Source organism: Neomonachus schauinslandi, chromosome 4, assembly GCF_002201575.2.
Source record: "Neomonachus schauinslandi chromosome 4, ASM220157v2, whole genome shotgun sequence".
NCBI classification, from domain to species: domain Eukaryota; kingdom Metazoa; phylum Chordata; class Mammalia; order Carnivora; family Phocidae; genus Neomonachus; species Neomonachus schauinslandi.
In genome coordinates this window covers 106,405,508-106,421,389 of record NC_058406.1, presented here as the reverse complement: position 1 = coordinate 106,421,389, position 15,882 = coordinate 106,405,508, and the positions used below count along the sequence as shown (strand labels likewise).

General features: G+C 39.2%; 1 pseudogene; it reads left to right on the top strand.

Moving 5' to 3' along the window:
- Nucleotides 1-4,678: 4,678 nt before the first annotated feature.
- On the top strand, nt 4,679-5,472 carry LOC110579021 (annotated as a pseudogene).
- Nucleotides 5,473-15,882: the final 10,410 nt, after the last annotated feature.

Genomic DNA, 15,882 nt, shown 5'->3' with positions numbered 1-15,882 from the left:
CATGATCCCGGGGTCCTGGGATCAAGTCCCATATCGGCCCCCCCCCTGCTCTGCGGGGATCCTGCTTCTCCCTCTCCCTCTGCTGCTCCTCCTGCTTGTGCTCTCTCTCTCTGTCAAATAAATAAATAAAATCTTTAAAAAAATGTAGCTGTGTAAAAGGGAAAAGTTTTAATATTAACTTAAAAGGCAAAGTACAAAAGTTCAGTACATAGTATGAACATAAATATTTCAAAACATTCAAGCATACTGTAAGGAAATACATTTAAAAGTGGTTTTGTTTTGGGGGGTTTTTTTGAGTAGGCTCCACACCCAAAGTGGGGCTTGAACTCATGACCCTGAGATCAAGAGTGGCATGCTTTATTGACTGAGCCAGCCAGGCACCCCTTAAAGTGCTTTTTTAAAGAGGTTTTTTTTTTAAGATTTTAATTTATTTATTTGTCAGAGAGAGAGAAAGAGAGGGAGAGAGGGGGTGGGCAGGCAGAGAGAGAAGCAGACTCCCCACCGAGCAAGGAGCCTGATGTGGGGCTCCATCCCAGGATCCTGGGGTCATGACCTGAGCCGAAGGCAGCCACTTAACCAACTGAGCCACGCAGGTGTCCCTAAAGAGGTTATTTTTGATTAGTGGAACTACTGAGTGATTTTTTTTAATCTCTTTTTGCTTTCCTGTATTATCCAAATTTTATAGTATAGATATATATTAGTTTCCTAGAGCTGCCATAACAAATCGCCACAAAGTTGGTGACTTAAAACAACAGAAATTTATCCCCCCACCCCCACTCCCGTTCTGGATTCTAGAAGTCCAAAATCAAAGTGCCTGCAAGGTGGGTTCCTTTTTGAGGTTCTGAGAGAGAATCTGTTCTATGCCTCTCTCCTAGCTTCTGGTCGCCAGCAGTTCTTGGCATACAGACACATCACTCCAATCTCTGCCTCTGTCATCTAATGGTATTCTCTCTTTGTATCTCTGTGTCCAACTATCTCTCTTCTTATAAGGACACTAATGCTTGATTAAGGACCCACTCTAACCCAATATAACTGCATATTAACTTGATTACCTCTCAAAAAACTATTCCAAATAAGGTCACATCCACCAATACTGGGGGTTAGAACTTGAACATACCTTTTTAGGCGACAAAAACCAACCCACAGTGGCATGTATTCATTATTTTATTCTTTCTTTCATTCTTTCTTTCTTTTCTTTTCTTTCTTTCCTTCCTTCCTTCCTTCCTTCCTTCCTTCCTTCCAAAGATTTATTTCATTTATTTTGGAGAGAGAAAGAGCATGAGCAGGGGGACGGGCAGAGGGAGAGAGAGAATCTCAAGCAGACTCCCCACTGAGCATGGAGCCCAACACAGGGCTCGATCTCAGGATCCTGAGATCATCACCTGAGCTGAAACCAAGAGTTGGACACTTAACTGACTGAGCCACGCAGGCACCACTTATGATTTTTTTCTTAATACAAAAGTAAGAAGTTAATTGTACAAAGGTTAAAAATAAGTAAAATTGTATAAAGTATATCTGGAAGGATACATAAAAATTTGATAACATTGCTCAGCTCCTAGGGAGGGAGCTGGAAGGACAAGAGTAGGATAAACAGTTTCCGTTTTGTGTCATTTTATATCCTTAGTGTGTTATACTATGTACATGCATTTCCTTATTCAAAAATAATGTTTTGTTTTGTTTTGTTTTGTTTTTGTTATTATTATGTTATGTTAATCACCATACACTACATCATTAGTTTTTGATGTAATGTTCCATGATTCATTGTTTGCGTATAACACCCAGTGCTCCATTCAGTACGTGCCCTCTTTAATACCCATCACCAGGCTAACCCATCCCCCCACCCCCCTCCCCGCTGGAACCCTCAGTTTGTTTCTCAGAGTCCATAATCTCATGGTTCATCTCCCCCTCCGATTTCCCCTCCTTCATTCTTCCCCTCCTGCTATCTTCTTCTTTTTTTTTTTTAACATATAATGTATTATTTGTTTCAGAGGTACAGGTCTATGATTCAACAGTCTTACACAATTCACAGTGCTCACCATAGCACATACCCTCCCCAATGTCTATCACCCAGCCACCCCATCCCTCCCACCCCCCACCACTCCAGCAACCCTCAGTTTGTTTCCTGAGATTAAGAATTCCTCATATCAGTGAGGTCATATGATACATATCTTTCTCTGATTGACTTATTTTGCTCAGCATAATACCCTCCAGTTCCATCCACGTCATTGCAAATGGCAAGATTTTGTTCCTTTTGATGGCTGCATAATATGTTTAAATATTTTTAAAAGGTGATCTAAATAAAGAGGAAAAAGTAAAATTACCTATAATTCTACCATCCAGAGACCGCCCTGCTATTATTTTTAGATGCATCCTTTTAGTATTTTTCTCTGTGTGTATGTGCAGTTTCTACAAAGAGGAAATCATACTGTACATTTAGTTTTTAATTTTAAGATGCATAATTTTATTATGTGAAAATAAGTGTATTTGGGAGATCCTCTTCCTGAAGTGATGGTAGTGAAGAGCGATTACTTATTAAGCTCTTACTCTGTACTTAAAAATAATTGAATAATTAATATATACTTTATATACATCATCTCAGGTAAACTTTCCGATCTGCCCGTGGGCTAGGTGGGTACTGGCAGAGGACATCTCTTGTTCTCCTTCAAGCATCCATCTCCTTTCTGGTCACAGCACCCTGCTTTTCCTTTGGAGAAAAGCCTCTGCCCCACTCTCAGTCTGATTTGCAGGCAAGAACTGTTCCCACTCCACTGAGACCTAAGTGGGCAAGGAAATGAAGCTGGGGTATCTACATATTCCACCCACCAACAGTGAATGGGTGCAGAAGGTTCTTACTGCAAAAGGAAGTCTGTCTTTTGGGTTGGTGAGCTCTGTGGTAGCCACCCAGCCTCCACCCCAGAGAACGTGCCTGAACAGAGGAGACCACAGAAAGGAGGGCTGAGCAATGGAGACAGAAGTCAACCATATCAGCAGGCCTCTGTACCTGGCCAAGATTGAAATCCATATGCCCATAAACATTCTAGTTATGCAATGTATAACTAGATATGTATGTATATTTTCTTTTTTTTAAAGCCAGTTTGTGCTAGGTTTTTTTCCCTTTGCTAACTAACTAATATAGTAGCATTACCTCTATTCTACACATGAGGCAACTGGGGCATGGAGGGGTAAAGTAATGTGCCCAAGATCATACAGCTTTCAGGTAATAAAACCAGACTTGAACCTGGGCCTGTCTACCTGAAGGCCAATGTTTAAAGAAATATACTATATTGCAAACAAGCATACCTACCAATGCCTCTGTTCATAAGATACAAATAAGTCTTATTGCTCTTTTAAAAAGGCAATTTAAATGACTGGGTATAAATGAGCAGATTTTCTCACCTGTTCCATGCAGGTGACCTCAGTTAGACACATTGTCCCAGAGCAAATCAATCAATGAGACTACTTCTGTCCCCTGAAAATGCAGTAATACAAGTACACTTTCTAAATAAATGATCTAAACTAGAACACTACATCCTTCATAAAACTAAACAGAAGTTTTATGATATAGTGTTTTCTAGGTTTTACCAGCATGAAAGGAAGGAAGCCTGGAACTCTACTTAATAATAAAATTGAAGTGGATTGTCTTGAAGCCCAGTGAAGAAAGAGCAATAATGAGTGGATAAACCTTTTCCTTGTGCTAACTGGAAGTCACTATCAGTCATTTCTCAGTTTATCATGGAGCTATTCACCATTCTCCTCTGACAAAATACAGAAGCTTCCAAGAAAACTTACAACTAGATGACTGAAAGGAGCAGCAGTCACTGCTTCCTATAAAAATAATAATCTCATGGCCATATGAAAACTGGATGTGACAGGGGTGAAGGGATGAAGAGCATCAGACTATGTCAGCCCAAAGTATGCCACTTGGGCAGAAGAATTATTTTGAGTTGAAGACATTTGGGAATGAACACACACAGGAAAAGTTCTCTGCCCTCTCCTGACCTGCCTGAAAGCAGGGTAGAAATTTCCCTTTGTGTAGGTGTTTCCCTCCTCTGAACTTGAAAAAGAACCCTTGTCACTGGAGAGAGTCGACCCTGACATAAGTTTGTATAAACAAACCTTACTAAAATAACCCCGATTTTCCATTAGTTTCCCCCACATATTTCCCAGTCACTTTCCTACAATTTACCATACTTTGTAAGCCAAACCCTCTTTCCTTAGTTAAAAATAGTATGTAAGGGGGCCCCTGGGTGGTTCAGATGGTTAAGTGTCTGCCTTCGGCTCAGGTCATGATCCCAGGGTCCTGGGATCCAGCCCCACATCGGGCTCCCAGCTTGGCGGGGAGCCTGCTTCTCCCTCTCCCTCTGCCACCCCCCCCCCACCCCGCTCATGCTCTCTCTCTATATATCTCTGTGTCTCAAATGAATAAATAAAATCTTTTTAAAAAATAGTATGTAAGTCCTGTATCTAATCACTTCTTTGAGTTTCATTTTTTTTCCTATAAATCCTATGTGCATAAATGTTAAAAATATGTGCCATTGCGGTACGACAACGGGTAATGGGGGGGGTGCGTGTGAGGTCATCGCGCGGGCGGGCGGGCGGGGTTGGGCGGTTTGAACTAGTTGAAGAGGGAACCGAAGCCGGGCAGAGGCTGTGGACGCGGTCCCACCGAGAGCCGAAGATGGCAATGAACGTATATTCAATGTCAGTCACCAGTGATAACCTAAGTCCACATGACATGCTGGCCTGGATCAATGAGTCTCTGCAGCTGAATCTGACGAAGATCGAACAGTTGTGCTCAGGGGCTGCCTACTGTCAGTTTATGGACATGCTGTTCCCTGGCTCCATTGCCTTGAAGAAAGTGAAATTCGAGGCTAAGCTAGAACATGAATACATCCAGAACTTAAAATACTACAAGCAGGTTTTAAGAGAATGGGTTGACAAAATAATTCCTGTGGACAAATTAGTAAAAGGAAAGTTTCAGGACAATTTTGAATTTGTTCAGTGGTTCAAGAAGTTTTTTGATGCAAACTATGATGGAAAAGACTATGACCCCGTAGCTGCCAGACAAGGTCAAGAAACCGCAGTGGCTCCCTCCCTTGTTACTCCAGCTCTGAACAAACCGAAGAAACCTCTCAGCTCTTGCAGCGCAGCTCCACAGAGGCCCATTGCAACACACAGAACTACTGCAACCCCTAAGGCTGGCCGGGTGTGGTGCGAAAGAATCCTGGTGTGGGCAACGGGGATGACGAAGCAGCTGAATTGATGCAGCAGATCAACGTACTGAAACTTACCATCGAAGACTTGGAGAAAGAAAGAGATTTCTACTTTGGAAAGCTAAGGAACACTGAATTGATTTGCCAGGAGAACAAGGGGGAAAACGACCCGGTATTGCAGAGGATCGTGTATGCCACAGATGAAGGCTTTGTGATACCCGATAAGGGGGGCCCACGGGAGGAACAAGAAGAGTATTAACGGCCTGGGCCAGCAGAGCAACATCCGAATTCTTCACTCCAAATCATGTGCTTAACTGTAAAATACACCCTTTTGTTATTCTTAGAGGACTCACTGGTTTCTTTTCATGAGCAAACAGTACCTCTTCTTAAAGTGCACTTTGCAGAAGTTTCACCCCTTTTCCAATGAGTTTGAGTTAGGTAGGAGCTTTTACCCTGTAGCAGAGCAGTGTTAACATCTAGTTGGGTCACCTAGGGAAAAAAGAGGCTGACCATGGGGCTCACCGTGTGAACGCTGATAACACTGATTGCTGGAGAAGGTGTTTTTATGTGATACTTGAGGTGGGAAACCTCAGTAGAGAAATGTAAAGACTGATTTGAATTTTAAGCTAATGTGAAATCTTGGCAGAGAACGTTTTAATAAATAAATGCCTTAAGAGTAAAAAAATATATATATATATGTGCCATTGCTCTTGTTTATCTGTCTTTTGTTAGTTGAATTCACAGTACCCTGCTCACAAACTTAAGAGGTAGAGGAAAAGTTTTTCATCCCTTACAGGGGTTTGTTTAGAGGATCTTTTCTGATCCTTGTTCACACTGGGAGAGTTCTTTGCTGTAGTTGGTCTAGTTTTGACCAAATACCTATTGTCTCACTAATCCTTCTGCAATCAAATGCAGACCAGAATGCAATGGAAGTCAATGAAATAACTTTTTAAATGACCAGGTAAGTTTCAAACAAGCAAGAAAAAGAGGAGGGACATGTTATTCATCCATAAAAAGGGATAAACTACTGAAACATACAAGTGCAAGGACCTTGAAAATGTTATGCTAAATGAAGGAAGCCTGACACAAAAGGTCACATATTAGATGACTCCATTTATATGAAATATACATAGGAATTTATAGGGACAGAAAGCAGATTAGTGGTTACCAGGTGCTGGAGATGGGGGAATAGAATGGGGCCTCTTAATGGGCATGAGATTTCTTTTGAGGTGATGAAAATGGTTTGAATCTGGACAGAGGTGGTGATTGCACAACATTGTCAATGTACCAAATGCTACTAAATTGTTCGCTTTAAAATAGTTAATTTTATGTTATGTGAATTTCACCTTAATGAATTAAAAAAACAAAAGGAGGGGCAGTGGTTGAAACTATCTAACAATTATTCACTGGTCCCCTCCAAGAACAGGTCTTTCTGACATACTTTCTGCTTCTCTTTTCACAAACCCTTGCCCTTCCCATTGCTCTGAAAACCGCATCTCTTCCTCAGGGGCTCCAGTCCCTGAGCCCTTGCTTGGTCCTGCGACTCGGGCTTCTGTCAGGTGCTAGCAGAGCCACTCTGACTAGTCTACGCAGGAATGAGGGAGAGCAGGCACGCTTGATTCCAGCTCTGTCTTTCCTTTGGAGAAAGCTGCCTTTGAGATCCCTGACTTGGGCACTCAGGAAGAAAACACTCCTTGTCAAGCAAACTATGGGTTTTTCTGGCACAACATAATCTAATCTCTTATTAGAAAAGGACATTCATTCTGCTGACATGCCATTGGCCAGCCAATTTTCCAAACAGAAACTCTCAAGGCACTTTGTGAAAGAGCATTTACTTCTTTTCCTGGGTCTGGTTTAAATCACAAAAGGTACCCTAGCTATAAATGTTTCACTATAACAACGAAGATGGTTCTGTTCATGCCAAATGTCTCTGCTAATTGGGGGTGGGAAGAGTGAAAGAATGGGACTTTTTCTTCCATTTCACTCTACCACACCTGTAATACACTACTTTACAAAATCCTTTAAATATATATGTGCACCTTCTAACCACCTTGTAACGTGGTTGGAATGAGTATCCTTATTCCAGTTTGACAAACAAGGAGGCCACTGAAGCTTGGAGAGATGAAGCGGTCCAGCTGGAACAGGAATCCAGGCCCTCTGACCTCTAATCCATTGCTTTTATGAAGCTTAACGGCTGAGAAGGAAATAGTATACGTTTTTACATGTAAATGATAATTGCTACCCCTGAATCAAGCACTTCCTCTGTGTCAGGCACTCTTACTTAATTATGTAAATGTGTTTTTTCATTTAATCTTTACAACAGCTATTTACATTGACATAATTATTATCACTTTTCTGAATAAAAAACTTAGAGAAGTTAGGTAATTTGCCCAAGATCACGTAGTAGCAGCAAACCAGAGAATAAACATAGGTTGCCTGACTCCAAGGCTTAAGTTTTAAACCTCTACATATGATGTCTATAAATAGTGGTTTGGTTTAGGTGGAGGAAGAATTTAAAAATGACATAGAACCATTTTTTCCTTTACTTTCTTTACATATAATTTGTAAGAAGGGTAGAGAGATTGTAACCAACTGCTTCTTTAACTTCTGCTTTTTGGTTGACTGAAGAAACAATTAAGTCCTAACTGCCATTTTTCTGTTTTAATTTTTCTAATTGAAATTGCCTCATTAAAGGGCACCTGGGTGGCTTAGTTGGCTTGGTGTCTGACTCTTGGTTTTGGCTCAGGTTATGATCTCATGTGCAGAGCCCATGCCAGGCTCTGCACTCAGCAGAGTCTGCTTGAAGATTCTCTCCCCTCTGCCCCCTCCCCATATGTGCACATGATGCTGTAATAAATAAATAAATAAATAAATAAATAAATAATCTTTTAAAAAAGTCTCATTAAAAAGAAAGAATGAATGGAAGAGGAACAGCTAGAATAAGTCTGTGGTGTTATTTTGGAATTGCTTGTATCAGTATGAAATTGTAGGGAAGGAAAAACAGTCTCCTCTCCTCTCAGGTTAATTTGTGGCCTTGCAATTAATTAAATGGACAAAAGACAGATTAACAAGAGAAAAAAAAAAAGACCTAATTAAATAAGTCAACGACCAATGACTTAATCATGACTGTGCAATGAAACTGCCATAAAAATTCAAACCTCCATAAAAATTTACAACAATATGAATGTGTGCATGTGGAGATTGGGAAGAGTGGTACCTGGGGAAGGCATGAAAGCTTGGTGCCCTTTCCCCATACCTCACCTTATGTATCTTTTCATCTGATTGTTGATTTATATCCTTTATCATATACTTTAATAAACTGATAAACATAATTACTTCCCTAAATTCTGTGAGTTATTCTAGCAAATTAAAAGAACTAAGGAGGAGGTCATTAGAACCTTCAATCTGTAGCCAGTTGGTCAAAAGCACAGGTAACATTCTGGGGTTTCCAACTGGCATCTGAAGTTGGGGATAGAAGCAGTCTTTAGGACTGAACCCTTAACCTGTGGAATCTGATACTATCTTTGTGTCAATAGTGTCAGAATTGAGTTGAATTCTTGGACATCCTACTGGTGTCTAAGAATTGCTTCATGTTGTACATGTGGGGAAACCATCATCTATATGTTGGAATTGGGTCTGGGAACCCTAAAAGAAGGGCAATATTTTAAATGAAATAAGCCCATCTCAAATGGACAAATACTTTATAACTCCACTTATATGAGGTACCTAGAGTATCAAATTCATAGACAGAAAGTAGAATGGTGATTACTAGGGGCTGACAGACAAGAAAAGGGGGGTTATTGATTAAGGGCACAGAGTTTCAGTTACGTAAGATGAAATGACTTTCAGAGATGAATGGTGGTGATGGATGCACAACAATGTGAATGTACTAAATGCCACCGAAATGCACCCTTAAAAATGGCTAAAATGGTACATCCTATGTTATGTGTATTTTACCCAAACGTTTTAAAAGCAATGCCCAGAAGTGTATATAGTATGCTATTGTGACAATTAATTTTATATGCCAGCTTGGAAGGTATTTTTTCAAGAGATTAATATTCAAATCAGTGAACTCTGGATAAAGAAGATTGTCCCTTTAATGTGGGTGGGCCTCATCCAATCAGTTGAAGGCCCAAATAGAAAAATAATTGGCCTCACTAAGCAAAAGGAAATCCTCCACCAGGTAGACTTTATACTTCATCTACAGCATAGGCTTTCCTGGGTTTCCAGGCTGTCAGGCCACACTGAAGATTTTGAATTTCCCAACCTCCATCATCATATGGCAAATTCTTTATTATATATATTATATATATTCCTTATATATAATATATTATATAGTAATATATATTAATAATATATTAGGAATATATTATATATATTCCTTATATATATATATACATAAAGAGAGAGAGAGAGAACCCTGATTAACACAGCTACTCTTTATGTATTAAGAAAAATTCAATTGCACCAAAAATAATAAAATATCTAGGAGTAAACTTAACCAATGAGGTGAATGTTGTGTACTCTGAAAACTATAGAAAACTTATGAAAGAAATTGAGGAAGACACAAAGAAATGCAAAAATGTTCCATGTCCATAGATTGGAAGAACAAATATTATTAAAATATTTACACTACCCAGAGCAATCTATACATTCAATACCATCAACATTTTCATAGAACTAGAACAAATAATCGTGAAATTTGTATGGAACCAGAAAAGACCCCAAATAGCAAGAAGAATGTTGAAAAAGAAACCCAAACTGGGTGGCATTAGAATGCTGGACTTCAAGCTCTATTACAAAGCTGTAATCATCCAGACAGTATGGTACTGGCACAAAAACAGACACATAGATCAATGGAACAGAATAGAGAACCCAGAAATGGACCCTTAACTCTGGGTCAACTAATCTTCAACAAAGCAGGAAAGAATATCCAATGGAAAAAAAACAATGTCTTCAACAAATTGTGTTGGGAAAATTGGACAGCCACATGCAGAAGAATGAAACTAGACCACTTTCTTGCACCATACCACAAAAATAGACTCAAAATGGATGAAAGACCTAAATGTGAGACAGAAATCCATCAAAATCCTAGAGGACAACACAGGCAACAACCTCTGTGACCTCAGCTGCAGCAAATTCTTCCTAGACACATCTCCAAAAGCAAGGGAAACAAAGGCAAAAATGAACTCTTGGGACTTCATCAAGATAAAAAGCTTTTGCACAGCAAAGGAGATACTCAACAAAACCAAAGACAACCTATGGAATGGGAGGAGACGTTTGCAAATGTCTTATCAGATAAACAGCTAGCATCCAAAACCTATAAAGAACTTATCAAACTCAACACCCAAAAAAGAAAAAATCCAATGAAGAAATGAGCAGAGGACATGAACAGACATTTCTCCAAAGAAGACATCCAAATGGCCAACAGACACATGAAAAAATGCTCCAGGGTCAGCCTCAGGGAAATACAAATCAAAACCACAATAAGATACCACCTCACACCAGTTAGAATGGCTAAAATTAACAAGTTAGCAAACAACAAATGTTGGTGAGGATGCAGAGAAAGGGGAACCCTCTTACACTGTTGGTGGGAGTGAAAGCTGGTGCAGCCACTCTGGAAAACAGTATGGAAATTCCTGAAAAAGTTGAAAATAGAGCTACCCTACAACCCAGCAATTGCACCACTAGGTATTTACCCAAAGGACACTAACACAGTGATTTGAAGGAGCACTTGCACCCCAATGTTCATAGCAGCAATGTCCACAATAGCCAAACTATGGAAAGAGCTCAGATGTCCATCGACAGATGAATGGATAAAGAAGATGTGATATACAATGGAATATTACTCAGCCACCAAAATGATCAAATCTTACCATTTGCAATGATATGGATGGACCTGGAGGGTATTATGCTAAGCAAAATAAGTCAATCAGAGAAAAACAATTATCATATGATCTCACTCATATGTGGAATTTAGGAAACAAAATAGGATTATAGGGGTAGGGAGGGAAAATAAAATAAGATGAAATCAGAGAGGGAGACAAACCATAGGAGATTCTTACCTATAGGAAATAAACTGAGGGTTGCTGGAGGGGAGGAGGTTGGGCATGGGGTAACTGGGTGATGGGCATTAAGGGAAAGCATGTGATGTAATGAGCACTGGGTGTTATATGCGATTGATGAATAACTGAACTCTACATTTGAAAGTAATAATACACTATATGCTAATTAATTGAATTTAAATAAAATAAATTCAAAATGGATTAAAGGCCTACATGTGACACCTGAAACCACCAAAATCCTGGAAAAGAGCACAGGCAGTCACTTCTTTGACATCAGCAATAGCAACATTTTTCTAGATATATCTCCTAAGAACAGAGAAACAAAAGCAAAAATTAACTATTGGGACTATATCAAGATAAAAAGCTCTGCACAGCAAAGGAACCAATCAACAAAACAAAAAGACAACCTAAGAATGGGAGAAGATATTTGCAAATAATATATCCAATAAGACATTAATATCCAAAATATATAAAGAACAGATACAACTCAACACACAAAAAACAAATAATCCAATTAATAAATGCACAGAAGACATGAACAGACATTTCTCCAAAGAAGACAAACGGATGACCAACAGTCACATGTAAAGATGTCCAACATCACTAATGATCAAGGAAAAACAAATTAAAACCACAATGAGATATCATCTTACACCTGTCAGAATGGCTATAATAAAAAATAATAAACAAGTGTTAACAAGGATGTGGAGAAAAAGGAATCCTCATGCACTGTTGGTGGGAATGCAAACTGGTGCAGTCATTACGGAAAACAGTATGAAGGTTCCTCAAAAAATTAAAAACAGAATTACCATGTGAACCAATAATTTCATTACTGGGTGTTTACCCAAAATATGCACCCCTATGTTTATTGTAGCATTATTTACAATAGCCAAATTATGGAAGCAGCCCATGTCATTGATAGATGAATGGGTAAAGAAGATGTGTGTGTGTGTGTGTGTGTGTGTGTGTGTGTGTGTGAATACACATTATATGAATATAGATGAATATTACTCAACCATAAAAAAGAATGAAATTTTGCCATTTCCAACAACATGGATGGATTTAGACCGTATAATGTTAAGTAAAATAAGTCAGAGAAAGACAAATACCATATGATTTCACTCATTGTGGAATTTAAGACACAAAATAAATGAAGGATAACTTTACTGGATATAGAATTCTTGACTGACAGGGGTTTTTTTTTCTTTCAGCCCTTCAAATATATCATCTCATATCTTCTGATCTCCAAGGTTTCTGATGAGAAATTAACCGATATTCTAATTGAGCATCGTTTTATGCGATAAGTTGCTTTCAAGATTCTTTCTCTATGGTTTTGACAGTTTGACTATATTGTGTGTTGATGTGGTTCTCCTTAGGTTCATTCTATTTGGAGTTCATTAACCTTTTTGGATTTGTAGATTCAAGTTTTTCATCAAATTTGGAACGTTTTTTGCCCATAATTTTTTTCAAATATTCTTTGTGCCCCTTTCTCACTCCCTTCTCCTTCTAGGAGTCCATAATGTATATGTCCATTTGATGGTGTTGGTATTAGTCAACTTTGGCTGTTATAGCAAAATACCATAGACTGGGTAGCTTAAACAACAGAACTGTATCTTCTTAAAGTACTGGAGGCTAGAAGTCCAGATCAAGGTCCAGCAGAGTCAGTTTCTGGTGATTGCTCTCCTTCTGGCTTGTAGAATGGCACCTTCTTTCTAAGCCCTTACATTGCCTTTCCTTGGTGCATGAGATGAACAGAGAAACAGAGCAAGCTCTCTGTTGTGTCTCCTCATAAGGACACTAATCCTATCAGATCATCACCCCATCCTTATGATTTCATTTAACCTTACCTATTTCCAACACCAAATACAGCCACCCTCTGGGTTAGGACTTCAACATAAGAATGGTGGTGTGTGTGTGTGTGTTAGGGGAACTATCCTTGAAAAATGAGGGAGAAATTGAGACATTTTCAAATACACAAGAGCTGAGAGACTTTGTTACCACTAAACCAGCCACATAAGAAGTGCTAAAGGCAGAGGGTGCCTGGGTGGTACAGTCAGTTAAGCATCTGACTTTGGATTTCAGTTCAGGTCATGATCTCAGGGTTATGAGATCAAGTTCAGCATCAAGTTCCATGCTGGTGTGGAGCCTGCTTAAGATTCTCTATCTTCCTCTCCCTCTGCCCCTCCCCCCACCCATATGTTCTCTCTCTCTTTCTATCTCTATCTCTCTCAAAAAAAAAAAATGCTAAAGGGAGTCACTTAGGTTGAAATGAACAGCTGCTAGATAGAAATTAGAAGTTGTATGAAGACACTCAGCACAGTCTGCTTGAGATTCTCTCTCCCCCACCCCTCTCCCTCTGCCCCTTCTGCTTGTGCTCTCTCTCTCTCAAATAAATAAATAAATCTTTAAAAAAAAAAAAAAGGAACTGAAGGGAGAAAAAAAATTGTCAAAAGACATAGACAAAGAAAAGCCAGGCGTTGGCTTCTTCTCTCTAACTAAGAAAGTCCTAGATGGCATTTTCTTCTAATAGAAGGCTGTTTCACCCGCATTGGAAATCTTGAAAGCAGAAATACAGGCATACCTCAGAGATATTGCAGGTTTGGTTCCAGATCACCACAATAAAGCAAGTCAAATAGTTTTTGGTTGTTTCCTGGTGCATATAAAAGTTATGTTTACATTATAGTAAAGTCTATGTAGTGTGCAATACCATTGTCTAAGAAAAATTTCTCTGTAGCATGTGATGCTGTTTGATACCATTTTACCCACAGCAGAACTTCTTTCAAAATTGGAGTCAGTCCTCTCAAAACCTGCTGCTGCTTTATCAACAAAGTTTATATAATATTCTAAATCCTTTGTTGTCATTTCAACAATCTTCACAGAATCTTCACCACAAGTAGATTCCATCTCAAGAAACCACTTTCTTTGCTCATCCATAAGAAGTAACTCCTCATCTGTCAAGTTTTATCATGAGATTACACCTTCAGGCTTCACTTCTGATTCTAGTTCTCTTGCTCTTTCCGCCACATCTGCAGTTACTTTCACCACTGAAGTCTTGAACCCCTCAAAGTCATCCTTAAGGTTGGAAATAACTTCTTCCAAACTCCTGTTCATGTTGATATTTTGACCTCTTCCCATGAATCATGAATGTTCTTAATGGCATTTAGAATGGTGAATCCTTTCCAGGTTTTCAATTTACTTTGCTCAGATTCATCAGAGGAATAACACTCTATGGCATCTATACCCTTATGAAATGTATGTCTTGAATAATAAAACTCGAAAGTCACCTGCTTGCCTCAGCCAGTGATTCTTGATCTTGGGGTCATGAGTTCAAGCCCCACATTGGGTGTAAATCTTATTTTTAAAAAAAAAGACTTAAGGGGCGCCTGGGTGGCTCAGTCGTTAAGTGTCTGCCTTTGGTTCAGGTCATGATCCCAGGGTCCTGGGATCGAGCCCCGCATCAGGCTCCCTGATCAGCAGGAAGCCTGCCTCTCCCTCTCCCACCCCCGCTAATTGTGTTCCCTCTCTCACTGTGTCTCTCTCTGTCAAATAAATAAAGAAAATCTTTAAAAAAATAAAAAATAAAAATAAATTTAAAAAAGACTTAAAAGTCAAAATTACTCTTTGATCCATTAGCTGCAGAATGGATATTGTGTTAGCTGGCATGAAAATAAAAAATCTCATGTTTACCTCTCCATCAGAGCTCTTGGATGACCAGGTGCATTGTCACTGAGCAGTAGTATTTTGAGAGGAATCTTTGTTTCTGAGCAGTAGTTCTCAACAGTGGGCTTAAAATATTCAGTAAACCAGGTTGTAAACAGATGTGCTGTTACCCAGGCTTTGTTATTCTATTTAGAGAGCACAGGTATAGTAGATTTAGCATAATTCTGAAAATCCTAGAATTTTTTGAATGGTAAATGAGTTGACTTCAACTTAAAGTCACCAGCAGCATTATCCCCTAACAAGAGAATTAGCCTGTCCTTCAAAGCTTTGAAGCCAGGCATTGGCTTCTTCTCTCTAACTAAGAAAGTCCTAGATGGCATTTTCTTCTAATAGAAGGTTGTTTCACCAGCATTGGAAATCTGTTGTTTAGTGTAGGCACCTTCATTAATTACCTTAGCTAGGTCTTCTGGATAACTTGCCACAGCTTCTACATCAGCACTGGCTGCTTCACCTTGCACTTTAATGTTATTGAGACAGTTTCTTTCTTAAATCTCAAGAACCCTACTTTTCTTCTGTAGCTTCCTCATCTCTCTCAACCTTCATAGAATTAAGAAGAGTTAGGGCCTTCATCTGGATTAGATTTTGGTTTAAGGGAATGTTGTGGCTGGTTTGATCTTCAGTCGAGACCGCTACAACTTTATCCACATCAGCAATAAGTCTGTTTCATTTTCTTATCATTTGTGTGTTCCCTGGAGTGTCAGCTTTAATTCCTTTAAGAACTTTTCCTTTGCATTTGCAACTTGGCTAACTGGTGCAAGAAGCTTAGCTTTTGACATGCCTTTCTCACTAAGCTTAATCATTTCTACTTTTTTTTTTTTTTTAGAGACAGAGAGTGGGCTTGTGAGTGGGGAAGGGAGGGGCCAAGGGAGAGGGAGAATGAAAAT